At 37.1% G+C, this 27,666-nt stretch overlaps 1 protein-coding gene across 4 annotated transcripts in view; it reads left to right on the plus strand.

Moving 5' to 3' along the window:
* CTNNA3 (catenin alpha 3) overlaps positions 1-27,666 on the plus strand; it is a 395,140-nt gene that overhangs the window by 42,575 nt on the left and 324,899 nt on the right. The window lies entirely within an intron of this gene.

Below are 27,666 nucleotides of genomic sequence, written 5' to 3' on the forward strand. Positions count from 1 at the left end.
TATGCGTACATTCAAAAAGCAAAAAACAAATCAGCCTCAGTAGTTAAGACAGTGGAAAATAATGACAATTCTGTTTTCAGCCACCTTGGTAGTGCCATGAATTGGTAGCTGTCTGTCACTGAGCCACTCTTTCTGTCTGTCCTTTGTGTCTGTATGGTTTGCTTAGTGGGTGAAGAGGGTTTTCCTTTCTCCTTCCACTCAAAAGGGCTGGTATTCTCCCGGTCATAATTTTTAATAATATCTTCAGGGTGTGGAGTGGAAGAGTTTAACATCCCCCATCAACTTTGCCACCACAGTTTTATAGCTCATCTTTTCACTTGGATTTTTCTGTCTGTGGTGCTTGTCTTGCAGGATTTTAAGCTCCAAGCATTTTGTATCTCCATGTGCACGATTCTTCCATCTGTGCATGGAAACTAGACCTCTGAGAAAAAGCCAGGCCTTTATCATCTGAAGGAAGGAGACATCAGATGACAAGGGAAAAAAAAAAGAGACGTGGTAGAGAATTTATTTTTAAAAACCTACTGTTTGGCAGTTTCTGAGGGTTTTTTTGTGTGAGGATATGGGGATCTGGTGTATTCACTGTACGGCTGCAGGAAGAGCAGGAGGAAGGTTTTGATGGTCTTGTCATAGATACAGTTTAAGAAATATAAGCATCAAACTTAAGTAAAATATATGAGAAAACTAAGGGGGAAAACTAGGAGGTATAGTTTTATGGTTGGTCACATTTGCATCTAAATGGCTGATACTTATTCTCTGGTTAATGCCAAAGCCGCCAGATGCTGATAGCTTCAGAATCCAGCTTTATGTTAGTCAAATGTGCTGAGAGAATAACAAGAAGTTGATTTTTAGTAAGTAATTAAAAATGTAATTATAAAGGACTACTCTATTTCTAAAAAGGTATTGCAATTTCTGCTGAAAGTATGAACACTGACAAACTGAAGAGTGGGTGGGATTCCTCTTTTGAACCAGTAATGGTGTGTCCAAAACTCACAGGGAAACCATTTGCACTTAGTTCTTCCCCATGAGGGTGGTGGAATACTGGAACAGCCTGTCCAGAGAGGTGCTGGAAGCCCCATCCCTGGAAGTTTTTAAGGCCAGGCTGGACAGGGATCTGAGTAACCTGATCTAGTGGGAGGTGTCCCTGCCCATGGCAGGGGGGTTGGAACTGGATGATCTTAAAGGCCCCTTCCAACCCTGAAAATTCTGTGATTCTATGATTCTAGTTGCTTTTTCAGTAACTGTGATAAATGGATAAAATTTAAAGAAATATGTATATTTATGTCTTCCAAATGTAAAATCCTTCTGGAAATCCAATCATGAAGGTAAAATCCATAACTGTCATGCACATCTTCTGTGAGGTAGGATCAATGTTTCTGAATTTGGGGGAAATGAATAGATTTCTGGGTTAGCTTGCATACAGAATGAGAATTAATGAGATAGACTTTTGATCAGTCTTCAAATATAATCAATAGTAGTGTATATTTTAATTATGTTGCTCTAATCAAATATGTGGTAAAGCAGAACATAATTTCTTACAGACATAATCTGCTGTACAAACAGATTGTCATGGCTAAATCATTTTACTACCACTTTGCTCTATACATCAGTGGTTTAGGGTGTGGCTGTTGTAACCACCTGCAACCTCAGTAAGAACATGGTTGATTAGACAACGTGATTAATTCAGCAGGATCTAGTGTAGCAAAGTCGAATTTTAATGGGGGAAAAATGACCAGATGATAGTGCCACTCCTATACAGGCCTGTATTTGAACTTCTCTTTGGTTCATATCAAGAAAATGCTGTACAAATTTAGGATGATGCAGAGGTCTGAAGCAGAAACATTCACCGCTCAAAAGAGAAGCGAAGTGTTTTAGAACTAATTTGATTAACTCTGTGAGCCTTAATCCTTCAGCCTTTCCTGAGGCAAACTCTATTGCTAACTTGATGTTGGATTTTCTTGAGCAGAGGCTGCTGTGTCATCAAGCTCTCTATCCTAATGATTAGGATTTTAAAAGAAATAAGTATTCTCTGAGCTGCTGAAGATTCAGTGATATTAACTAGACTGAGGTGCATATGTTGAGAATCTAGGATTGGAGAGTGGTTTGACAAAGTGACCACTTGCCCTTATCTCAATGCTGATTTCTCTGGCTTAAATAGTTAGAATTCCTCACACTTGCAAGGAAGACACAAATAGAAAGCATTTGATACTGAGGAATAACTGGGTGGGACAGATACAGCACTTAAAAGTAGAATGTATGATTAACTGAGAGTAAAGGTGAAATAATGAAAAAAAATCTGTGCTACAGAGGCTAGATTCCCTGAAACTGCAGTAACTGACACAGCATTTACTGTGTCATTTCTGATCCAGATAACTGCTGTAATTAGTTGGATTATTTATTAAAAAGTTATATTTGGGTACTTTTGTTTTTTAAGAGTATTGTGCTGATCTTGTTGCCCTGAGATTCAGCTTGCTTCTCTGGGCACAGAGGGCATCAGATGATTGCCAGTGGTTTGCCTCTGGAATGCTTTGCTGGGGTCCTCAGAGTCCCTTCTGTGCATCCAGAATACACAAGGAATGAGCCACAGAAGCTGTGTTTCTGTGTCTCTTGTCCACTTTATGAACCACATATTCAGTGGTATTCAGTGCAGGTTTTGTCAAGGTATTCAGTCTGTACATGATCAATTTGTTATCCATAAACTTTCTCCATAACAGAGAATGAGTCATAAGTTTTAAGAAACCCAGGATGAGTTTATGGTTCCTGATAAGAAACCCCCCATGTCATGGCTTTGAGGTATACAAAGGTTTTGAGAATTCTTGACAACTGTAAGAGAGTGGTTTGGGAAACACATCTGAGCTGTGCATACATCAAGTTTATATGATGTATTTTCTGATTAATGCAAACTCTTCTGAATAGAGTATTGCTTTTTAGTTAAATTGTGTATTGAGCAAATAATCAAGGATCATAAATGATCCACGTTGCAGGGAAATTCTTTTATACTGTCCTGTGTGCTTCCAATGAATACTTTTTTCTCCAGGGTCTCTTTTACAAGCAGTATCAGTATCAGTAGATCTGTATAACCAAGGGGGGCTGTGTTGACCATTTTGAGAATTACCATCTTAGGTCATCTGCCTTCCATTTGGTTTTATTGACTTCAATATTCAGTTTCTGTGTTCTGTGGTGATTTATTTGTACTGGTTTAAATCTGAATCAGTTTCAGGAACTTAATGGTGTCAGAAACACTGATGTAGCTAAGCTCAAAATACATTCTAATTGGACGAGAGCAATTTCAGTGAATTAAATGTTTTAAAACTAAATTGTTTGAGTCTTAATTTGAGGCCTGGCTTTTTTTTTGCTACCAGCACATGATTCATGTGAATTGCACTCAGAATGAACATTCAGAAGAAATAGCAGTGTTACTGTTACTGTATCACTCACTTTGAGGTAATAGAAAAACTTTAAAATATTGACTTACTTTGGTAGCATGGATAGACTTCTTCCAGAGATATTTTCTATGCAGAGAGTATTAAGAGGGTGTGTGTGTGTGTTTTGTTTGTTTTTTTCAGAGTAACTGTAGTTTTAATTTTATTTCCTTCTTGAATTATTCTGTATTCAGAAGAGATACAAACCATTCTACCTTTTAGAAGAGCTGAAATAATAATAGAATCAAGAGGGCTCTATAAAAATTCCCCACATTTAAATACTCCTGGCTAGAATAAAAATTCTACAGTCTGTTCCAGGAGATATCAAGCAACCTCTCTTTTTCTTTTTTTCTTTCTTTTTTTCTTTTTTTTTTTTTTCCCTCTTGTTATTTTGTTTAGTCTTCCTTTTTCATAAATCATGTTCCTGCTGAAATCTCTTGTGGTAATTTCCATTAATTATACTTAGTCCTGTTGCTGGAGAAGAATTTATCAGCAGTAAGCTTGGAAGCTTTGCATGGGCTAATGTAAACTTAACCAGGACACAGCTGTGAATACCACATATCTGCTTTGCAAATCAGTATGAACTTCATTAATTATATCCTGAACTTTTGGAGCAGATAATAAACTATTAAAAAATGCAATAAAGTATTCTGTATATTCAGGAGTGATTAAGAGTGGGCTTAGCATCCAGGGATAAAAGTGGACTTGATAGGTAAGTCTCAGTTGCTGTGTTTGTTCTGTTGTCTTTTACTCTTTCCTGATACACAGGAAAAGTAAAATTAGTGAAACTTGCAAGAATTTTGCAATAAAATGGCACTGATACAGATGTTAAAAAAAATATCTCTGTATGGTCATAGAGGGAGAAATGCAGTACTTTGAAATGTTGTGAACTGCTCATGGATATAAAGGAACTCAATAATATTGTCAGTGAATCAAAGAGATGAGGGGAAAGTAAATGAAGAATTGGAAGTACAAAGAGAAGAAAAAATACAACCTCAAACTTGATCATAATTCTTGTTTGTGATTGTTTCTGCTGATTATTCTGTCCAAAAATTTGGTCTGATCTTCCACAGGATCAGATCATACTTGTTTCATATATGTGAAGAATCACGAAAATTGATGGGATTGCTTGTTGGAGACATTTGAATATAAATCCTTTCGTGTTTTGCAAAACTCCTGTTAGGATGGAAAACATTAAGGAGGAAAAGAAGCATCAGGAATATGGATGAGAAAGGATCAGAGGTATTCTTCCTTCTTTAAGTGCTATTTTGGAGCAACTCAAAGTGTGCCTGTGGATATGAATGTTTATATGGGTTTTCTTTCATTGTCAGTAAGAGCCATTTGCATTAGAAGTAGAAAGATCCAAAAATAAGTATAAATGTCACCAGAGAACCCATGAGATTTCAACCCTAATGCTCAGTGGGGGACAGCCTCTTGGAAACTAAGGTCATACCTGATGCCCTTGTGCCTCAGAACCATGGAAGGCCAGTGACTGGGGGCTGTGCAGGTCTTAAGACCTGCTCCTGCTCTGCATAGGAAAGTGGGGAATATTTTCTTCTCCATCATGTCTTTTTAAATGCCTTTTTCTACTTCTGTTAAAGAGAAAATTATACAACTTTCATTATCTTTCAGCATTTTTCCCTTTTTTGCTAAACAATGGCATTCTACCTGGAGAGCAAAATACAGACTGTTGGCTTTTCTTACTGGAGCATGGAACTTCTAATTGGGAGTTGAGTGCAGTATAACTTGTCTCAGAACCAGTCATGAAAGGTCAAAACCTTTTATGTTCAAAAAGTCATCAGTCTCATTAGGCTTTAATTAGGATTCCTGTGTTTCAAACCATGACTCTGGGAGTTATCCATTAATGTACCTTAGAATGGAGAGAGAAGTAGCTGAGGATTATTTGAAGAATCATGGAATAATTTAGGTTGGAAAAGACCCTTAAGATCATCAGGTGCAACTGTTAACCTGACACTGCCAAGCCCACCATTAAACCATGCCCCTAAGCTCCATGTCAAGGAGTGTGTCTTGGGCAGTGTCATCTTTCATTGCTCTGATTTTACTGGATTAAAAAGTATTTTATCAATGGAGATTTTACATGATATATGTAAGAAACAATATGTAGTTTGTCTTAAGCAGTCAGCACACTGTTTGTGTCAAGATATAGCTAAGCTATCCCAGGGCAATTTAAGACATTAAATAAGGATGAAAATAACAGGGACAGTTATTTGATAATGGAAGTTTCTGTGATTGTGGCAATCTATTAATTGTACAGAAACAAAACCTGTTCTTTCCAGTCTGGTCAGTCTTACAAGAAAAAAAAGAATAAGAAAAATTTCAAAAAAAAAATAAACCCACTAAATACAGTTGAAATATACATGATAAAATCAACATGCAAACTTCTTTTAAGAGAAAGCTGCCCTGTAAGTTGATATGCTATAGGGTTTGTCAGGTTCTTATGACTAGAAATTGATCATAACTCATCAGGAATTACTTCCAGAAAATAAAATTGCTAAGCTCCTCTTCACGGACCTAATTTCACTGTATTTATGCCAGACAATTTTGAACCTGGAGGTCTGCCAGGAAACAAGGTCCCATCAGTTTGAAGCTTTCTCCCTTGTCTTTGGAAACTGTATCCTCTTTTATCATGTTTAGGTAACAAGCATGGGATAATGATCCTGACATAGCATATACATTGCACAATGCCAAAAGCATCTAATGCTTAAAATACCCTGACTCTTCAAAAATTTCATCATAGTGCTCTGGACTAAGAATGTGAGCAGCCTGTGGACCTGCCAATTGTCTGGGTTTTTCTAGTCTTGCCCTGGCCTTGGGGAATGATTTTTCACACAGTGCTCTTTTTTAAAAAGGTATAAAAGTATACACTGCAAGCAAAGCACCAGTACTTTCCTTCACTTCAAATAGATTTTACTCAGTTCTATCCGTAGATATATATGTGCAGTTATAGCCCCTGGTATCTTAACTAGTTGGCCAGGTTTTCAGAGCCAAGCTTAGACACAGATCACTGTAACCACTGGCTGAGATTGAGTGAATGATGTGTTATAGTATTTGCATCCTCTGCCTGTGCTTCAGGTTGCAGCAGGTGTAAAAGCAGAGCTTCTCTTGCATCCGTGAGGCTGGGTTATGTCCATGGACCAGACACTGCTTTTATTGAATCCCCTAAGACTCTGTGGAATGCTGCAGCATGCAGTTGTGTCTTGGCCTTTTGCCTTCTCTCTCTGTTCTCATCAGAACACATCTAATCAGAAAGGGCTGGCACTATTCCCTTTTTCTGTATCCTAATCACTATCACGGAATTGTCATGGTTGGAAAAGACCTCTTTCCAGAAGGGGCTACTCCTGGGCTACTGTGCAGAACCCAGTGGGTCTGTTTAATGTAGGGAAGTTCAATGATGCTGAGAAAGAGAGATGGGGTAGCAGATACGCTTTATAACTTTCAAAATGTGGATGGAAGCAGGCTCCTACAATGTTTTTTGTGACACAGAATGTGTCTACTTGCCCCAGGCTTCCCTGTCCTTGTACTGTTCTTAGGCCTTGGACAACACATCCAATACAACCCTGTGAAATCTGAAAAGGGAAGTGATAACTGTTTTTTGAGAATGGGTTGAATGTACTTTGGGGAAACCTTTGCTTACATGACCCCAATAATTGAGCGATTACTTCCAGTGCCTTCATCCATCCAGAGCTGCCTCAAATGCTCTGGCTCCCTGCTGGCTACCTTTCTTTGGGACCCACTCTGCTGAAGACCTCCAGCAAGGAGGAAAAAATAGGATTGCCACAATTATTTGTCTGGGGCCGTTCAGGATGATTTTAATCTCAAATAGGCCTCTTAGGGTTTTGTTTTTTGTTTTTGTGTGTTCAGCATTTCTAGGGAGAAATGCAGAAGTCTGGTGGGAGACAACTAAGTGTTTGTGGGCTACAGAACTCAAAATTTACTTGTTTAAAACAGCAATGGTCTCATGTGCTTGATATCTGGTTGATAATTTTCTGTTAAATTCTAATTAGTTTTAACCAAAAAAGTAGAGTTTGTAGTTTTCACACTTGCTTCTTTTTTAATTGCTACTCCATGTAGCAATGCTAGGAGGAAAATCCAGAGTTCTACTTTTTGTGCAAGGGTGGTGAAGACAAATACATGATCAGAGTTCATTGCAAACTGCCTGAGAGCAGAGATTGTCAGCAACACAGCACTGAAATAATGAATTTAATCAATTATAAAAGACAACTTTTGAAATCTTTAAAGCCTGGCAAGTTAGTTCATAACTTCAAAGTTATTTCCTGTTACTGGCACACAGTATCTGCACTTCCAATGAAAGTGGAGCACAAGGAATACTTAACAAAGAGCACGTTATTCTGTGAGGTTATTCTCTGTAAGGTTTATGTATTGTGTTTGAAGTTTGTTACGATGACTTTCTTTTGGCCACTTAAAAGTAATTTCCAGTTTATAATGTGCCTACGATTTTAATCAGTACAACTTAGAGCTCAAACACAGAGATTATTTGTGATACCTTTTACTTTTTTTTTTCCCCCTTCCGCTTACCAGTCTGCTGCTGGGCAAACTGCTTAACCTTGCCAGTTAAAGTGTCAAAAAAACCTGATTTTAGTTCCTGTTGAACTACCCATAACATACACGTCCAGGTGAGGGACAGGAAAATATACGGAAGAAAAAAAGATACCAACCAGCATGAGTCTTCCCACTGCCACTGTGAGAACCAGCTATTACATGTTACTCTCTCCCCTCAGTAAATCACAGAGCTGAAGTCTGTAAGAAAATTAATACATCAAGGTTCCATCTTATTTCTTGTATGGATGTGGTTGTGCTAAAATGAATGTTCTCACTGCTGAATGAGAAAAACAATCACAAGCTTAGATGTCTCTGAAGATAAAGTAGAAATACATTACACTGTGGAATGTACAACTGAAAAACCTGCCATCTTTTGAGAATTAATACAGGAACATATAAACTCTCTGATGATCTAATAACCCCTAAATAAGACAACAGTTTTTCCACTAATGAAGTGAAAACACATTTTTCTTTTATATGTGTATTATTAGTTACGGAGTTGGCCAGGTATTTCATGTTGGAGTAATTTTATAGCAGAAAAATGTTCCATCCTTAAATTAAGAATTTCTTTTTCTTGCAGAATTGCATTTCAGCAGCATCAGATTGACCAAATTCAAGCTATTGAGACACAGATGCTTTATGTCTTAAACTGTGGCATTCAGCTGAATTCAGTACAGCAAAAGATGTATTAGGAGGGTAAAAAAAGAATTATGGAGAAAGTCAGAAATGGGAGGCAGTGAAGCATTTACTAAAACTTGCATTAAGAATGTTTGAGTTTTATTAAATGTTAGGCTTTTCTTACTGATATCAACTAGTCTGAAGCTGAAAGAAAGTAGTGGGCCCTTTTAACTTCTTAGATGTGTAAGAACATTCTGTTTATAGTAAAATAATCATGACACACTGATCCTTGGAATCAAATCTGTCTCACCCCTACATTTGGCAAAAATCTGGTCCTTTGGCATTCATGTAGACATTTTGAGTTAAGGCAAGTTGCAAAATATCAGCTATACAAAAATTGTGCTCTTTAAAGTAGGCAGTACAATGTGCACAGCAGATCATTGTGCTAAAGCAGTGCAGATGCTTGTTATTGTATCTTCAATATGTATGTTAGGGGATCCTTGTTTAGGAGATTACAGAGAAAAACATTTCTTTTTCTATGCAACTTTCATATTGTGTTTAGCTATAAAGTTTTGGGTTGGATTGATTTTTCTCTCTATGCTGCTTTTGAGTTAAAATTATTAAAAACATTCTCAGGTTTGCCCACTCACTTTGTGATCTGCACATGCAGGCATCCATGTAGACTTCATAGCTACTTGCAGTGAAACTTGAATTAATTGATGAGGTGTTCTGATTGCCTTTGATATAATGTATAAAGTACTCTTAGATTTTTTGAAATCAATATTGCTTATGAAATGTGATATTTGTAACTGAGGACAAATGTCTGCTTTGTGTGAGTGGGTGATTTGGAGCAAAGCCCATGCTTGTATGGTTTTAGATTGCATTGTTCATGCAGTACAGATGGCAACACATGCAGATTTGTGTGGGTATAAAGCAAGTTTGCTGATGACACTAAATTTTGTGGTGAAATCAACACACTGGAGGGAAGGGATGCCATCCAGAGGGACCTTGACAAGCTTGAGAAGTGACCTTGTGTAAACTGCATGAAGTTCAAGAAAGTCAAGTGCAAGGTTCTGCATCTGGGTTGAGGCAATCCTATGCACAAATACAGGCTGGGAGGTGAAAGGATTGCAGACAGCCCTGAGGAGAGGGACTTGGGGATGGTGGTGGACCTGAAGCTCAATATGAGCTTTCAGTGTGGGCTTGCAGCTTAGAAAGCCAACCAGGCCCTGGGTTGCACTGAAAGAAGAATAGACAGCAGGTTGACGGAGGGGATTCTCCCCCTCTGCTCTGCTCTTGTGAGACCCCCCCCTGGAGCACTGTGTCCAGTTCTGGAGTGCCCAGAATAAGAAGGACACAGAGCTCCTGGAATGTGTTGGGAGAAGAGCCACAAAAATGATCAGAGGGCTGGAGCACATCCTCTGTGAAGACAGGATAAAGAAGCTGGAGTTGTTCAGCCTGGAGAAGGGGAGGCTCCAAGGTGACCTTACAGCAACCTTCCAATATCTGAAGAGGGCCCACAAGACAGCTGGGGTAGGGCTTTTTACACAGGTGTATAGTGAGAGGAGAAGAAATTATTTCAAACTCGAAGAGGGAAAGTTTAGGTTAGACGTTAGGAAGAAATTCTTTAATTTGAGGGTGATGAGACCCTGGCACAGGTTGCCCATGGAAGTTGTGGCTGCCTGCTCCTTGGAAGTGTTCAAGCCCAGGTCTGATGGGGCCTTGAGCATCCTGGGCTGGTGGGAGGTGTCCCTGCCCGTGCAGGGGGTTGATCTAGATGATCCTTAAAGTACTTTCCAACCCAAACCATTCTATAACTCTGTGATAAAGTATGATAAGGGAGTGGAGTGTTTCATAAATGAAAGATGAATCTTTTACTGGAGTTGTTTTACTTGCTTGTAAGGAAATGATTGTTTCTTGATCTTTGTGAGAACTATGAGGAACTTGAAGGTTGTAGTAGTGCCTCTTGGTACTAAATGTGGTAGTCTGATGGAAAAACATTTGTGACTTCTATTTTTCTATATTTACTGCAAAGTTATTTGAGAGTGATGTATTTCTGTGTCCTGGAACTGAATGACTGAATATTTCCAGAATTAATTTGCATGTTCAGGTGTAGTGTATGTGATTTCATTACACTGCATATGCATTTCTTTTTGTATTTGGCTGTCATGAAATGAGTGCAGTATATGGGTTTTTTTATGAACATTGAGAAGGTTGCAGCTATCCCTACCAAAAACAAGCTAACTCTGTTACATTTTCATATTTGTAGAGTAATATGAAAGCCCTGTGAGGCTTAAGGAAGCAGTAAGTTTATTGACTGCTGTTCCTTATTACCCTATCAATTAACCCAGCAGGATGTCTACAAGCAGCTTAGATTCCAGCAGGAGAGCCAGTGCTCAGAGATAAAGCTGGAGGTTTGTTTTGTGGTGTTTTATTGTTGTTGTTGGTTTTTTGGTTGTTGTTTTTTTTTTTTTTTTTAATTCTTTGTTTGGTTTGATTTTTTGTTTTGCTTTTTTTGTAAGAAAAAGTAAAAAGGAAAAAAAAATTTTGCAAGATTGGTTTGTCAGTCTTCCATTTATTCTTAGTAAAGAACATGTATTTTGTTTTTTAAAAAAAGTTTCTGCCCTGTCTAGACAATAAATAAAAAAATAACCTCTTTTGTGACTGCGTAGCAATCATGTGCATTCTCACAGAAGTCAGTAATCTTGTTTCAATCATCTTTTAAGGCTTGAGGTAGCAGGGTTGACGCACAAAACAGTTGCTGCTTGGGTAAATTATCCCTCTTTCTGCTATATAGACCATCTCATGTGGAAGCATATTCCATGTAAAACTTGCCACAGCATAGCTAATCTTTCTGATAAGAAATAAACACACACATAGATGGAATCATAGTGGGATAAAGCTCTATAAAGCTGTGATATATGCAGAGTCAAAGTTTTATTGGTAACATCTTAGGAAAAAAAAGTTGAGTCACATTTCAGTTACTCCATAAAATTCAGAATATTGAGAACCGGGGTTAGTTTTTGTACAACAAAAGATTGCTATATTGAGGACAATGAAAAGGCTGATGATACACAGTTTGGTTCATAAAATGCTCTGAATTTCATGGAAGAAAAGGATAGTTCTCCATCTAGTTTACATCAACAAGGAAAGTTTATTTGGTGATATAAACTGCAACGACCATAAGCTAAAAGGTACAAATTATTCCACCACAAGACTGGATAAGCTGTATCGATAATTTCAGGCTACAACCTATTCTGACTGTTGCCTTTATCTCCAATTTTGTTCAAACCTCCAGTGACAGATTCCATAACATCCCTGTCTGCCCTTAAGTTTCACTGAAATTTTCTTTTCCTAGTATCTGATCTGAATCTTCTTTAATACATATGAGATCCCTGCATCTTGTATTTCCTACTGTGAACATAAGAATCAGATTATTCCTTTTTGCTTTGCTACATTCTTGTTTATATTATTATACCTTCTCTCAAGCTTCTGTGCTTTAAAACAACTAACCACAAATCATTCTGTCTTTCCTCTTAAGTCACGTTTTTGACACTTTCTGTTATATCTTGGGGCTCCAATACTTCTAATCCTTTATTAAAGGATGCTATTGATAAGTAGAATGGAAGGATTTCTCCTGATCTCTTCCATTTACACAGACGTGATCTGAATTTTCTTGTGAGCAAAATCATCTTTATGGTGTTTGAGCAATTTCCTGTGAAGTGTTGTTTAATCGGTTGTTTCTAATCATACATTGTGCAGCTGACTGTTCCTGCCTACGTGTGGTGACTTGTACTCATCCTTACTGAACTGTATCCTGCCTGAGAGCATCATGCCTATTTATAAACATTGAATTAGAATCCTATCCTCAGATCCTGCACTGAGTCCCTTGTCCTCCCCCTCAACAAATCCCTTTGTTTTCTTATCCAACTTATGATGCACAGTGAGGCACCCAAAATGGACTCCTGCAGAAAATAATTTAATGTATTCTTCTGTAGTGGCAAAGAATCATTGGTAACTGCTCTTGAGAAACCCCCATAGATTCTAGAGTAATGCCATCTATTTTTTCCCATTTATTTATGAGAAAGGCACTCTCTCTGGACAAAGACTCTCTGGGCAAACCTGTGGTGACTATTCCTGTGTTTATTCCTAGATAACTTATTTGTTTACACTATTGTCTGTTTCTCTTCCCCCCCTACCTCCTCCCCCTAGGAATTTAAGTGTAACTCACTGGTCTAATACCTTGCTTTCTGCCTTTGAAAAAGGACTCATTGAGTTTGCTCCCTTTTAGTTTCCCATTGTTATGCAGGTCCCTGTGTTCTCTCACAGGGTGACAGCTGTAGCAAGGAGCACTGATAGCTTTGTCAGAAGTTTGAGAATTCTCTGTTGTCATAGGACAACATTAATTCAACACAACTGCCTTAATAGAACACGTTGCTGTTTATTTTGTGGGCTTCCATCATGCCTTTCCAAGGGTAATGAGTGCCATCATTAAACTAAAGTAATTTTCAGAACTTCACATAGTTTCTCCATACTGGGAAGTATGAAGCCTAAGAGGCCTTTTAGGCTTTCCCTCTCATCACTTGCTTTGTCTTCCTTATCAAACAGGAATGCATTTCAGATCCTGCTGAACATTTTTGATGCTACTATATTCCCCTCCCCACTGGGTAGTTCAAAGCCTGTCTTGTAGCTCCTGCACTTTCTATGCTTCTACCAGCTGTATACAGAAAATTTTCCCTCATGTTATGTTCATGGTATGGCTTGCTGTACAGATCTTCCTCTCCCCTGCCAGCTCAGTCTTGCAGAACTCCTGATAGCAGCAGCTTGCTTGCAGGGCTTGTGGGGACATGGGACTGCTGGGTTTAATGGCTTCATTCCCACACCTGTCAAGATTCCCATATTCTGAAAAGGCTTCTGCAACATTATGATCTGTAAAGTGTTACACTCTGAGGAACTTTGACAAAGTTTTTAATAAAAAATATGAAATATAACACCTATTTGTGCATGAGAAACAATATTTATATTTGGACTAGATCTAAGTACTGGCTTTTATCTCTGGAAATAATACAAATTTGGCTTGAAATCCAAGATAAGGGATGTTGTTTTCAAAAAATGTACCAAATTCTTTGTCTGTCTTACAGATCTACAGCTCAGTACACTTATTGGTCGAAATCATTATCTAGTGAAGTGATACATGATTCTTAGCCAAAGTTGAAGGGAAAATACATTCCCTGATTTTCTGGGAAGTAACATATCTGAATATTCTACAGACCAAGCAAGAATTCTATAAGATACCTGATTTCTTTAACCCTATCAAAGGTGTTATATGTGTGACCTTCCTGAAGCAGTAAGGAGTGGTTCTGATAGAATAATGTCTTTCTTACTGAAAAGTGAAGAAAGAGAGAGACTTGTATATAGATATCTTGTATATTTTTCCAAGTTTCCTTTCCTGCAGCTTTATTACCTGAACAAGCCTCTTAGTATCAAACCAAACTGGAGGACATAACTAAATGCATCCATCCAAGAGTTAAAAATCTACAGATGTATAAGGACTTGCCAGTAAAATTCCTTGGATATTCAAAGTGCCTTTGCTAGACTAGGGCAGATCTGTGTCAGATGAGGTAAGTCCTGCCAGCACAGGATGAGAAGACAGGTTGGCCCCTACACCAGGCCACTCTGGCCATGGGATCTTTATATTAAGACTTGACTGTCACTTATCTCACGCTGAACTAACCAGTTCAGTGAAGTTCAGTCTGAGCACAACTGACACACCTTTACAGGATCAGAGGCAGCATAAAATACATAGTCTGAGCTACTATTTGTGTGTGGGAGGGGTTGTGTTGTTTTGTTTTGGTGTGGTGTTTTTTTCTTTTTTTCTTTTTCTTTTAAATGTGAGAAAACCCTGTTGTTCAGATGCTGAAATTGTGCAAGTTTGAAGTGGAATAACAGTTTGGAATGTAGCACCCTGATTAGGAAAGACTGTCTAATGAATGAAGTTGTGTCATGGTGAAAATGACAGTGATAGTAGCTGGTAAAAGACTGTCTGAAGGGACCGTTATATTGTATTGATCCAAGTCTGACAGACATATACCCATTTCTCACAGAAAAATAAATTATAAAATGTTTCTCTACCTTGGCATTTCATAAAAGTCAGGTTAGGTAAAATTCAAAGCATTGCAAAATGACTGAGCTGTGAGTGGAAAATGTTTTGAGATCGTAATGCTTGGGAACAATGGACAAATCCTCCAGGGACACTGTTCCTGAAGTGCTTGCTTCAGGTTCCCTTAGCACACAACAGCAAAAGTGTAATTTGTCAGGAGAAGATGCTGTATTTTTCTCAGGCTGGGCTTGTACTGCAGTGACTGTGCCCATACTGGTTGCTCATAATTTGTTTTTTCAGAAGATAGAACATTCACAAAGGAGACAGAAAACCTGGATTTAGTGCATTCCTTGAATCTGAAAGACAATGCTGAATGTAGATTTTTTTTTTTTTTTAATTTGGATGGCACCAACTTCCTGTCCACAAGTTAGGAGGTAGAGATAGGGATCTCTGTCTCCTGTGAACCTCATGTCAATAATTAGCATCACGGAACAGGAGAGCTTCATTATTGAATTTGACTGCTAGTCCTTTTTGTTATAATGTGTCTCAAGCATAAACCCTCACCTCTTCCCCAGGATAAAGTTGCATTCTATATTTTATTTTTACATGTTATCCATGTGAAGTTTCCCTCTAAAATGCACTCTGGTTACTCAGCACTTTAAATTTTATCAGTCACTCTGCTTCAATTTTTGCTCGATCTGTCTCCTTCCCCATCCAAGCCTGTTATCTGTCATCCACACCTCATTTTTGTTTGTTCACTCTAAAGGTACTTACTCATTCATTTTATTTTGCTCACAGAAATATATTTATCACATTAGATTCAAACAAACATAGTAATTCCACATGCATATATCCTATTTCTCTTTATTCTCTTCTGTCCATGCACAACCTAGTTTTGACCTTCCTAATCTGGATTTCTTCCTCTAGAACTCCAGATCCCTGTTCCAGTGCAGTGGGAATGCATGATTATCCTTAATATACAGGCTTGTCCAAAGACTTGGGAGACAAGAGCCAGATCCTTACTTGATGGGCCTCACCTGGCTGTAGTATTTTTGCTTATTTGTTACCTACCTTTTGTTAAAACATGAGTCTATATTGCAAGATCTTCATGGTACAAGTTGTTTCTTTTCAGTAAAGAGTTTATTACCCTGTTGATCAACCTTGAAGTTTGTTTTCATGTAATTTTGGGAAATTGTGGCTTTGTAGATAATTAATATGGAACAAAACATCCCTTGTAGGTAAGATTTTTATACTTGTAACAGGGCTTTTATAGCTATTGCTAATGTATTCTGTGGGCAGTGCAACAATGAACCTATGTCCAGTTTAAATCAATTTTCTTGAGTAAGAAAGGTTTTTTGCTGCATTACTTTAATCGTGGATCTAACTTAACACTGAAAAAACAAGAGCTAATATTTAACAAAGCCTTACTTCAGTTGAGCTCTACATAGGCAACAATGATATTAATTCTAGCTGTAACTTGGTTATCACTGTTAGAAAGATGAGCATTCTCTTTGATTTGTAGGAGGGAAGTACAAATGGTACTGCAGGACAATTTTCTGTAGTTGCTTATTTTAGCTAGATCACAAAGAGTTGCCAAGAAAAAAAAGAAGGCACATTTTATTTGTAAATTTAACAAAGTGCGGTGTCTGCACTCAGTTCACTGAAGTGTGAAAGAGATTAACAGACCACATAGTCAAATGTACAATTAAATATCCTTCAGGGAAAGGAGAACAGGAGGCTATGATCTCCTAATGATTCCCTTTTTCACTTTGGGGTCCTAGGAAAGATGTCTCTGAGCAATTCCTGCCAATGGGATGTCTGAAGTGCAGAGTTACTGTACTAAAGAGATATATTTAATTTGCACTTGAAACGTGGCCCAGAAATGGAAAACGGGACCAAGAAGAACTGCTGGTAAGGATTCAAAAGGTCTGATTAGCAAGACCACTGCTTTATCTTGCATGATCTTGACATGGTTTAGTGAGCACAGTGCAGTCAGTGAGCATAATCTGAATATTTAAGAAGTTACAATTCAGATGTATTATCAGAAAAGTTTATCAAATTTTCCGATGGTACAATCAGTACGAAATCTAGCTTGGAATCATCAGTTGAGGCACAGTCAGTACAGAAAAGATTTGAGAATAAGGCAGCTATTGCAAGTGCTGGCTGAATGGCAGCTAAAAACAACAAGTCTGGTATTTGAGGCTTATTCGTGATTCAGTTGTAGAATGAATTCTAGTCAGAGACTAAAAAATCTCAAAAATGCTAGGAGAAGGCAGAACCTTGTTACGGTCTTCCAGATCTTTCTGTGTGCTGCTGTATTGAGGAAAACCTAACCATGAAAATACAGTCTTGAGAAAGAGAAAACAACTCTGTTTACACAACTGTCATTTCACCGTCAGGCTCCATCCACAGTAAATTCTCTATACATGTATTTTAGTGACATTACGTTACAGTTGTATGGCATGGCTTGAATTAACTTCTGCAGTCACTAGAGATAAGAATGAACCTCACACCTGTGTTTGGTGGTGGATGTCACTGAAATTCTCCAGTCTCTTCTGTAGCTAAGCAAGCCTGCTGCTGACTTTCTTGTTTGCAGAAACCTGGTTGTGCTCTAGTCCTGTACCTGGTTTTACTCAGAAACACTGGTTGCATTCTCTGAACTGTTCTCATACTTTCAAAGCATTGCAGGAAGCGGCAAAAGGAAAGTATGAGGCAGAAGTCCTTGCAGCTGATGGTGTCAATAACTGTGATGTATGCTTTGAGTAATAGCTTGCTGGTTTCATTAGTTACTGGTTCTCTTTGCTGTCTGATACAGATTTTATACTATGCTTCTAGCAATGACAGACACCAGATAGAAGTATCATATGTTTCTTCATACATTCAGATGAGAGAGCTAATGTTAATGTTAAGTCTTTGATTGAGTGTCTTGAGAAAGCACTGCAGTGTTTATCCTCTTCTGCTAAGCAGAGGCCAATAAATTGTTTCAGGATCTGAATGAGAGTGTGCTACATTATGTTTAACTTCCTTACTGACTATTACTTCATAGAAAAATAACAGATGTGCAAGAAATAAGCTATTCACCATATGTTTCTGGCTAAGATTCCTGGCAAACTTTGTGTCTGCACTAATATGAATACCTAACAGTATTTTCTGTGTCAAGGTTCTGAACCGAAATGGTGGGGTTGAAGTCCATGAAACTAAAATTTGATTGCAGACAAAAGCCTTGGAGATGCCAATTATGTTTATTGATAAATTGATAAATAGAGAGGATAGATACAGAAATAATATAAGGAGTAATTTTATCTCTTTATTTTTTACTTACATTTAAAATGTTTTTCCCTTCTTTTTTCTTTTCCATTTTACAAGTAGGTTATTCTTTTAAAACATAAGTAAAATGATAGGAAAGTGTCCTGATCCACTTGTGGCTATCCCCTCTGAACACTATGGGAAATGTCTGTTAGAGAAATGTGCTGCATTTTATCAAAGAAAGGGTGGGTAGAGTCACTACTGTGGTGTGTATAGAACTGAACCTGTGAGCCCAAGGAAAGGAGGTAGTGAGAGGGGTTAGTGAGAAAGATAATTGAAAGCATGGGAAAGAGCTCTTGATCCTGGCCTTGGCCACTTTATTGGCTTAACGAAAATGAAATGTGGAAGTTTTATGTTGCCCTGGAAAATGATTCATTTGAATAGCAAAGAGCTAGCTGAGAAGTTCTTAAAAAAATCTTGAAAAGGCTAGAACAAGTGAAGATTAATTAAAAGAACTGTATGTCTCCACCTGCTCACTGCATGGATCTTGCTTAATCCTTTTCCACCACTACTGTCAGTATTAAGGATAACCCAGAAAGCCAATGTCCTCCATTTCTAAATGTCTTCAATAGTTTAGGAATGAGATGACAGGAGCTTCTGATGTAGTTGCAAAATGAAAACATTTGTCGGGGAGGGAGAAAAAGCAATTCTGAAAATTAAATATGAACAGAAATAATGTAAAAAGGTTTAGCACTATTGGAATCCTCAAAAGAAGGTACAGAAGAGAAATATTTTAAGATTCAAAATAATTTGAATACATTCTCTCTTTAGCCTTTTTTCCTGCTTTCAGTAGTCTCTGAAAGTCTCTAAAATCTTTGTGAGTAGAGATAAACCTTCGCCCATTTTACTGGAGTGGTGTTAGGAAGGAGATTTAAAAAAATGTTATTAGAGATGACACCTTCAAGTATTTATGCAGGGAGCTGTTGCCTAGTCACTGATTGCTGGTACCTTTCCCTGAGGAACCAATACCCAAGGAGGGAGTGGAACTGAGGATGCTGACCACACACAAATCCTAGCACTCTGTGGGTGGCTGCTGTGTGTCTGCCATAGATGCAATTGTACTGGTAACCTGCAAGGCTACTGGTAATACATCTTCTCCTCCTGATTTATATTACACTTATTCTTATGGTCTTATGGATATTTACCCATTGAGAGATGAGGGCTTCATGCACATCTAAGTGGCATGGGAACTAGACAAGAAAAGAGTTTCTTTAACCTCCAGCTAGTCAGCTCACTAGTACAGAGATCAGCCCACTCATTTATCTAAAACATAAAAAATTAAACCTAGAAACCAGTATTTTTTTTGTTGGACATCAATATACTTGACAGCCAGGACAGGAAAATGGTTTTAATTGGGCTAAGTACTTATTCTCTTCCTCCCATTCATTTACAGTCACCATTGTTCCTGTGACTTATGACAAGTGACTCTTTGTGTTATGCTTATTCCTAAACCAAATCAGAAGTATACAAAGCTATTTGAGGCCTATTGTGAGCTACACACACTGATATTTCTAATTTTCCAAGTTCTACTATAGCGAGTACCCTTAAACCCCAACCAAACAACTAGGATCATGATGCATTCATTGATATTCTTTGAGGCAGCTGTGGTTGACCTAGCCCTCTTCAGATGTCAGGGACAGAATGTTTGCCTAAACATACATTTAGTCTGATCCATTATGGGTTATTGGTTATTATTTTTTTTTTTTTTTTTCTTTATGGATATTGCTTTATGAACATGTGCTCTTAAAGTGAAGTGTTCTGCCAAGATCTTTTTTTCCAACCTCCCCTGATACAAACAGGGCTTGACAGATGTAGGGAATGTGTATACAAAAGTGACTGTGCACTGTCCAAAAGTTGCTTTGGGGATGGAATTGAAACATGGTTTGTGTAGTCAGGTAAAGAAACACTAAAGCACATCTCATGTTGTTTAAAAAGAAATCAAACAGCACAAAACGCCCTTCTTCTGGTGTGTTCAAGGGAACTGATGTTAGCTGTGATCTAAACAAGATTCCTGGTTATTGCAACATATTTGCTCTTCTGGTAGTTAGATTGGAAAGATAGACTTATGGGACAAAATTAAAAGAGTAGTCCTAGCCAAAGAATCCAGTCTGAATTGGGGCTTTCTTTGGTATTGTTAACATGAGTTTAGCAGGGGCGGAACCAGCACTGATGGGAATTGTGCTGTAAAATTTTCTGGCACAGACAAGATTAATTTAGTTAGAAAATCAAAGTTAAAAGCTGAAGCATGTCCAGTACTTAAATATTAAAATGCATACTTGCCTTTTTGCAAGATGTGCTTAATTGCAGTGCTTAATTTTTTGGGGGGAGAGGGGCAGGGAAGGAACTGATGCTAATAAAATGTAACTAGTTAAAAATAAAAATTTCAAATTAGATTTTTACCATGCATATAAATTTTACTACATCATACATACTGTAAGAATAACTTGTGAAATTTCATATAAAGACTTTATGTTCCTTATAGATCTTTATACTCTTTTATCATAGTTTTGCTGAAATATTATTTTATGTTACAAAAATGTCATAATGATTTATTTATGTCTTCCTGCTCTTCTAGTTTTTCTCCTTAAAATTATAGAATCACAGAATCACTCATATTGGAAGAGTCCTCATGAAAGTCCTGGGGTAACCTCCTGGGGGTTGGGTGAACTTGGGGGGTGGGTGAGGTTGCTCAGGACTTTATCCTGTTGCATCTTGCAAGTTTCTGAGGATGGAGACTGGGCAGAGCCTGCCCAATGTACTTTTTTATCACTCAATTCCTTAAGATTCTTCACAGAGTAACACTTCAGTGCTATACCTTCAATATCATATTTTGTTGACATGGCTTGTGTCAGTCAAGCATATGTTGGAAGGGCCAAGGCCTTAAAACTGTATTGTGTATGTGAACTATACAGCAAATCCCTTTTGTGTGGAAAATGCCTTGAAATAGAATATATAAATTCTGTTCTGTAAGTAGAATGGTATAGCTCCTTATGGTTAGGGTGTTGTTATAGACAGTATCACATACCTTTTCTGTATTCCTTTACAGATGAAAATTTTGCCTACAACCTTGTATGCTGTTACCTTCTGTAACTTGCAGCAGTGGCAGCCAATTGACTTAAAATTCAGTAGGCTGGTTAAATCAGTAGTTGGTCCAACTTACAGTTGTCTTGAGTAGAAGAGGTTTTAATCTTATTTAACAATTGTTTTGCAATTGTCCAAGAAGAGAATTGTATTTGAGTATAGGAGAGTTGTCTGAAAACCAAAGCAAGCAAATCCTTGCTTGGCTGGAAAGAAACACCATCTCCTGGCTTGTGCTTTGTAACTCAGAAAAAGAAATATTAATAAATAAATAACTAAGTCTTTCTCTACACTGCAGTGGGACTGGGATCTGCTAGATAAGAGGAACTCATGGTACTGTTTCACAGTGAGTGACTCCTGTACTCATTACCTGTTTCCCTGTATGGATTCCATCACGACTCCTGTGTTCCCCTCACAACATCTGAGCTTTGAGGAATCCTGAATACTACTGAGGGGCCATCTATTTTTCTGAAAGTTGAATTTTACTACTTTCTCCTCATCAGTATTCTCATTTCCATGTTGGAAGCATTGTGTGTGCCTGTATCCCAGCCATGGGGCAGCCTAGGGACAGTTTGCAGTTTCTGGAGGTTCTGGTAAGATTTCAAACATTGCACCAGCCCCTTTAGCCAGAAGAATTGCTGCTGGTAAAAATTTTATCTGATGTCTTATTTTGAAACCTATACTCCTTTGCTGCAAAAAGTATGTGTGCATCTGTTTTCTTGAAAGAGCTGTAGACCTCACAGTGTAGACCTACACAGGCTGTAGACCTCTTCATAGTGTACTAACAAATAACTTGTTAAAATAATGGAGTTTTCATAAGACAGAATTTCTGCCACCTCCACTGTCTCATCTTTCCTTACATACGGGGACAGAGTTGTAGAAGTCTGTGCATTGACAGGTCTGCACATTGTAATTCATTATGATGATGATGAGAATTTCAATGTGGCACAGAGGAAAAGTTGTTTACATAATAGAAAATAGAGATGTATTTTCATATCAGGTCCATTCAGTATAATCCTGTCATGACAGGAAGAGACAAATGTGGCTGTTGCACTAGTAATAGAAGAATGGTTGGCAATATCTCTCTGCTACCAAGAATCATTTACTGTTGCTTTTTAAAATACCACTTTAAAGGAATAACAAATCAGAATCTTTGGGTGTAATTACTCTACAAAAAAGACTTTGAGATAGCTCTAGTATTCAGGACACTGATTTCCCATAAGCTTTTTACTCCATGAGCTGGACAGTGGTTTATTAAATAATATTTTTTAGCATATTTTTATAATGATATATTTGTATGAGTGTATATGATAGAGATGAAGTGTACATGCATATACTGTCAATTCTAAATTTAAACACAGACACAATGCACACAGATGCATCTTTCAGTTCTGCCACTACCTATCATGTACATTATCTGTTAAATTTATTCCTATACTATTGATGAATCCTTATCATGTAGAAAAATCCCTTCAAACTCAAACTATTTAAAAAAAACCACGTGTAACTAGACCAAATAAAACTTTTTTTCTTTAATTCTCAAAAGCAGTCTGAAATTTTTTACTTAATTAATGATTTTACTTTTGCCCATTAATCTTTGTCTACGATTATCATTTAAGTTCTCCAGGCAAAATTAATAATTTTTAGAGTAGATAATGTCCTAGTAAACAGAGTGTTGTTTCAGAGATGCATATTTTTGTTTCCCTCATTGAACATTTTCTCTTCACTTTCATAGTCACCTAGTTAAGGCAGCATTTTCTGAACTTCAGCAGTAATTTTCTGTAACATCTGTACATATATTAACATCAGGGTTTTTTTTTTTATTGTAGCTGTTAACTTCTCTTAACTCATGAGGGACTGAATGCTATGTGTTTTCCTTGAAACATTCTGGCATTTAAATCAGAATATAAGATAAGGATTTGATATTTGTCTTGGTTTCTGTTTTATTTTAATGTTGGCTTTTGAAACATGTCAGCTCTTCCTGTCTATTTGTCTTTTGTAAAGGATTCTTTCAAAATACAAATTTGTGTGCCTAGAAAAACATTACTGTATGCACTCTTGTTCTTTGGATAAGTTAAACCTACATGAAGTACAAAACTTTGTAGCACTGAGGTATATCCTAGCATGAGGGTTTAAATCCAGTGATTTTGTTGCAGCTCTACTGGTCTGCAGGTAAAACTTGCCTAGATCATAGAAGAGCTAAAGCTTTAATGAGACTTATAAACAATGCTTTTGAACAAAAGCATGTTTACATTTTTCTCCAGATAGTAGATTACTGGTCTATAAAGGGTCCTGTTGTTTATGTGACTGGTTTGTTTGGGGTTTTTTTGCCTTTGAAGAAAAATCTAACATAAATGTTTTCTGTAGTTCCAACATGCTTTTTTTAAAACAGAAACAAAATCTTACTTCTAAAAGCATTTGGTTTCTTTTTCACCTCCCTAACCAACTCTCTCCTTATTTTAGATTCGGGTCAGAGTGGAACTGAGCTCTAAGGATTACAGTCAAGCATTGGCTTGGGTTTACGAGCAAATAACGAAAGTTGTTTCATATTTTAAATCAGACAGCTTATCAAAGCAATTAGCTATCTTTGTCTTTGTCAGTCCTCATCACTATGAATCTGTCATTTTTTAAAATTTATTTTCTTCTCACATGTCTGATCCTGTTGATGTGAATATTCTTAATGAAGAGGTGGGGGCTTTATGTGTAAGAAAAGGTTTGCTTTGAGTGGTAGTTTGTGTAGGTGAATACTGCTGTGTTGTACCATGACCTGTAGGCTCATTTGTCACTGAGGCAGCCTGCTAGACCAAGCCAGTGGGACTCCCATTTTGCTGCCTTATGTGTTGAGTTAGGAAAATTGCCTTGCTGTTAAATTTTAAGAAGTCTGGATGTACGTTAGGGAACAGTGAACCATTATGAATTTCCTGGAGAGCCTGGTCTTTGAAAGCCTGTATGGTGTATTAAGTGTCTCTGTGGAAAATCATCTAGTTTCCCCCCACCCCACCTTCAACCCTGAAAAACATTGTATGATGTTAACTTACTGAGAAGTACTGTATATCTTCATTATTGAGTAAATGCTAAGAAAATATACACTATTCCTTGAAGTTTTCATATTATATTTCATTTGTTGCATGCTACTTTTTAGCTTTTTGGCTGTAGGTCATTTTCCTTAAGATTATAGTATTTCTCCATTGTGAATGTTTAAACATACTTTATTTTCACTGCAAAACATGAAACCAAATATTACCTTAATCCCGTGAAGATAGCATGGAGTTACAGAAGTTTCTATCAGGGAAAACCTTATCTTTAAATCTGAAGTAATTTGAATATGATAACCTGTGTTCAAGTGATGTTTTTATTATTTTGATTTTTTTGCATAACTGGTAGACCTCAACCAAATTTAGGGTGAATATTTAGCACATTATAAATATCTTCTATTCATATTTTTAACGGCTTATGCATTCTTGAGACTTTAGTTATATAAATGGTATTATTACATAAGTGGGTTTATTATAAGAAATTCAGGAAGAAGTTAGAAGTCAGAAGCAAAATATATGTGTTATGTGACAAACATTCAGTATCTTCAAGTTGAATATTATCTTCATATGGGAAATTGGTTATTTTACTGACCCCTAATTGCCTTAAACACAGTATTTATAAACAAAAACCAGTTCCAGGTGAAAGTGGAGCAGTTTTTGGCACAGAACAAAATCTGCTATTGGAAAAAACATTGAAAGTCACTTTGCTAGGCACATTTCTCATCATTTGATACTAGAAAGATTATACCAAGGAATTGTAGGGGAAATAAAAATGTGAGGAAGCTGTACATTTTGAAGGTAAAATATGAACAGATGCAATGGACAAAAGGAGGGCTGTATAAGGCAGTCTGCAGGTGTACAGAGCAGCAGGAGGTTTACACAAGTCAACATTCATCTTCATTCTGAAAAATCCAGTAATAAAAACTGAAAGAACTACATTAATGTCTTTACAATAGGGAAACCACTAATTACCACTGAGTAATGTGCATTGGGGAAGACTGGTACAGAAGTAAACCACTTTTTTTTTTTTTTTAGTTGAATATTTGTGGAGATATAAACGAGATACACTTAGTTATGTCACTAATAAGACCAACCATTTGGGAATATGAACTCTAATTTACTGTTCTCTCTATCTGTGGAAGTCTGCAGGATGTTAATGGTTTGGTCGTTACAGCATTACTCACCTGAGTAATTTTATTAGAATCCTGGTTTAGCCATCTTAGAATAATGGAGCAACTGACCTCTAAACTGGTTACTGTAAAGATTAAATTATTTTCATGCACATGTCTAAATTTTGTGGTACAGAGACAAAGAAAACAAAACAGTAAACAAAGGATATATATTTACACTGTAAATGTTTTGACAGTCACTGATTTGTCAGTGCTTTAATTCAGAGACATTTGTGAAGGAACAGGCCTGCTGATTTTAAAGATCTTGAGATTTTGGGCACAAATACTTAGGGTGAAATTCCATGCATGTTCCATGCTAATTCACCCCTAGGAGAATGAAGGCCATTATTCATATGAAATCATAGTTTTGTGTTTGAAAATGCATTTCCATTGAAACTAGCTTACATGAAATAATTTTTAAATTACCAACAGTTAATTTCTGAGAAACTTCAGAAAAGGGAAAACCAAAGAGAATTGCTGTGTTTTTACAGTTGTTATCAAGGTATCATCAATCAAGCACAGTAAGTTTGGAAGGTCAGTTCTGCTCAGCTCAACCACTTACTGGCATTTCGTCATCCATAGTACTGCTGGCAACAAGTAATTGTGACACCTAAGATATACTTGCATGTCCTGCCTTGTATGTGCCACACTAAAAATATTATTTTCCTCCTCTACTGATGTCTGACAAGTGAAAAAAAATAAGATACCTGCTTCTAATATGTTTCTGTACAACAGGGAATTTTTAATACATGTGAATTACATATAATAATATATTAATTTAATAATGAGTGAACAAGTAAAAAAAACGTATAAACTAATATCTGAAAAATCAGATTGATTTTTATTTTGTACCTGCAACAAATCCCATTAGTATTCTATCCAAGTAGAACAACCTGGACAGAGTGGTTCTTTGAGTTTTGTTTACCCTTTCCTTGCAAAGGTGCTGAAAAGCCTTTTGGGAGAGCATTCATTGGGTTCAAAGGAATTCTGGAAGACATATTTCTGGTGATTGGCAACAAGTTCAGCTTTGTGAAATCAAAGACTGTATCTGACAGCATGGCTTGCAAGAATAGCAATGGGGGAAAGGTGGTTTTTTTAGAAACATGGGGAAAGGTGTTTTTTAGAAACATGTCTGATCCCTTCCAGCCAGGGAATGGTGGCTGCAGCAGCAGCAGTGCTGAGCTCTAGAGTGTTGTTTTCTTCAAGTAAAAGAACTACTGGGGCCTCAAGACTCCACTAAGGATATATTGGGTGCTCATGATCAACAGCAGCTGCATCATCCCTATTCCTTGATTTTAAACATGTTAAAAACCGTAATACTGTAATCCCTTATGCTCCTGCCTTCAGCAGTACTAAGTTGTTTTTTTTATTATGATATTTGAGCTGATTACAACTCTGAATGTAGCACAGAGGTGCCTTGGGCCCTCTTTTGCCAGGTAACAAAGAGAAACATCATTGATTTACCTTTCTACCTTTTAAATCTGAGAATTTTAAACTTCAGTGATAATAAAATTTCTATACAGGCTTGAAGGGTTACTATACTTTGTGTAGGCACAGAACACCTTTTTAGTGTACCTCCCTTATCTGTCTCAGCATTTACATCTTCAAAGAACTCCGGCAGATTCTTTTTTTCACGCTCATCTTAGACTTCCTGATCTGTAATTTCCTTCTGCATCTATTGAGTGCTTTCTCAAGCAGTGTTGAATCTTAGTGTTACTCACTCATCCAGGGTCAGTCATGAGAGTATTTTAGGTATGAACGAAAGAGTTCATATAAAGCCACCCCAGTCTTGAAGAAAAAAAACAAAACCCCCATCAAATAATCAAATCAACCAAATGAAAAATTTGCAGCAAACGTTGAAAGTTCCAAACCAACTGTAGTACAGGGGGATGGAATATTTTTTTAGTGGATTTTAAAAAGGAGTGGTGAGTGACATCTGCATGGGGATAACTGTGTCTTAATAGGATTTTGTCTATACCGTGGTGCTAATTGGAACACTTTGCTGCACAAATTTACAATGATAAGATGATTCTTCTTACTTGTGGACCTGCTCTGCAACCCTTTTATGCTGAGTGGTAGTACTATTGTGTGCACATCATGTGTCAGCATACCTCTTTTTGATGTTCTGGATTGATTGCAATTATTAATAAATTATAAAAATTATAATATAATTAATATAATACCATATTATATTTATAAATTATAAAAAATGAGAAAATTATAATTATTAAATGTCTAAACTACACAAATATTATAAGATATAAATTAAAAGCAGCCTATGGGATAGCTTTAATTTTATGCGATTTTTAGTTTCATGCTTGTTATTGAAATCAGCAAAAACTATTAGCAATATTAAGCTC

Source organism: Heliangelus exortis, chromosome 7 (assembly GCF_036169615.1).
Source record: "Heliangelus exortis chromosome 7, bHelExo1.hap1, whole genome shotgun sequence".
Classification (NCBI taxonomy): Eukaryota; Metazoa; Chordata; class Aves; order Apodiformes; family Trochilidae; genus Heliangelus; species Heliangelus exortis.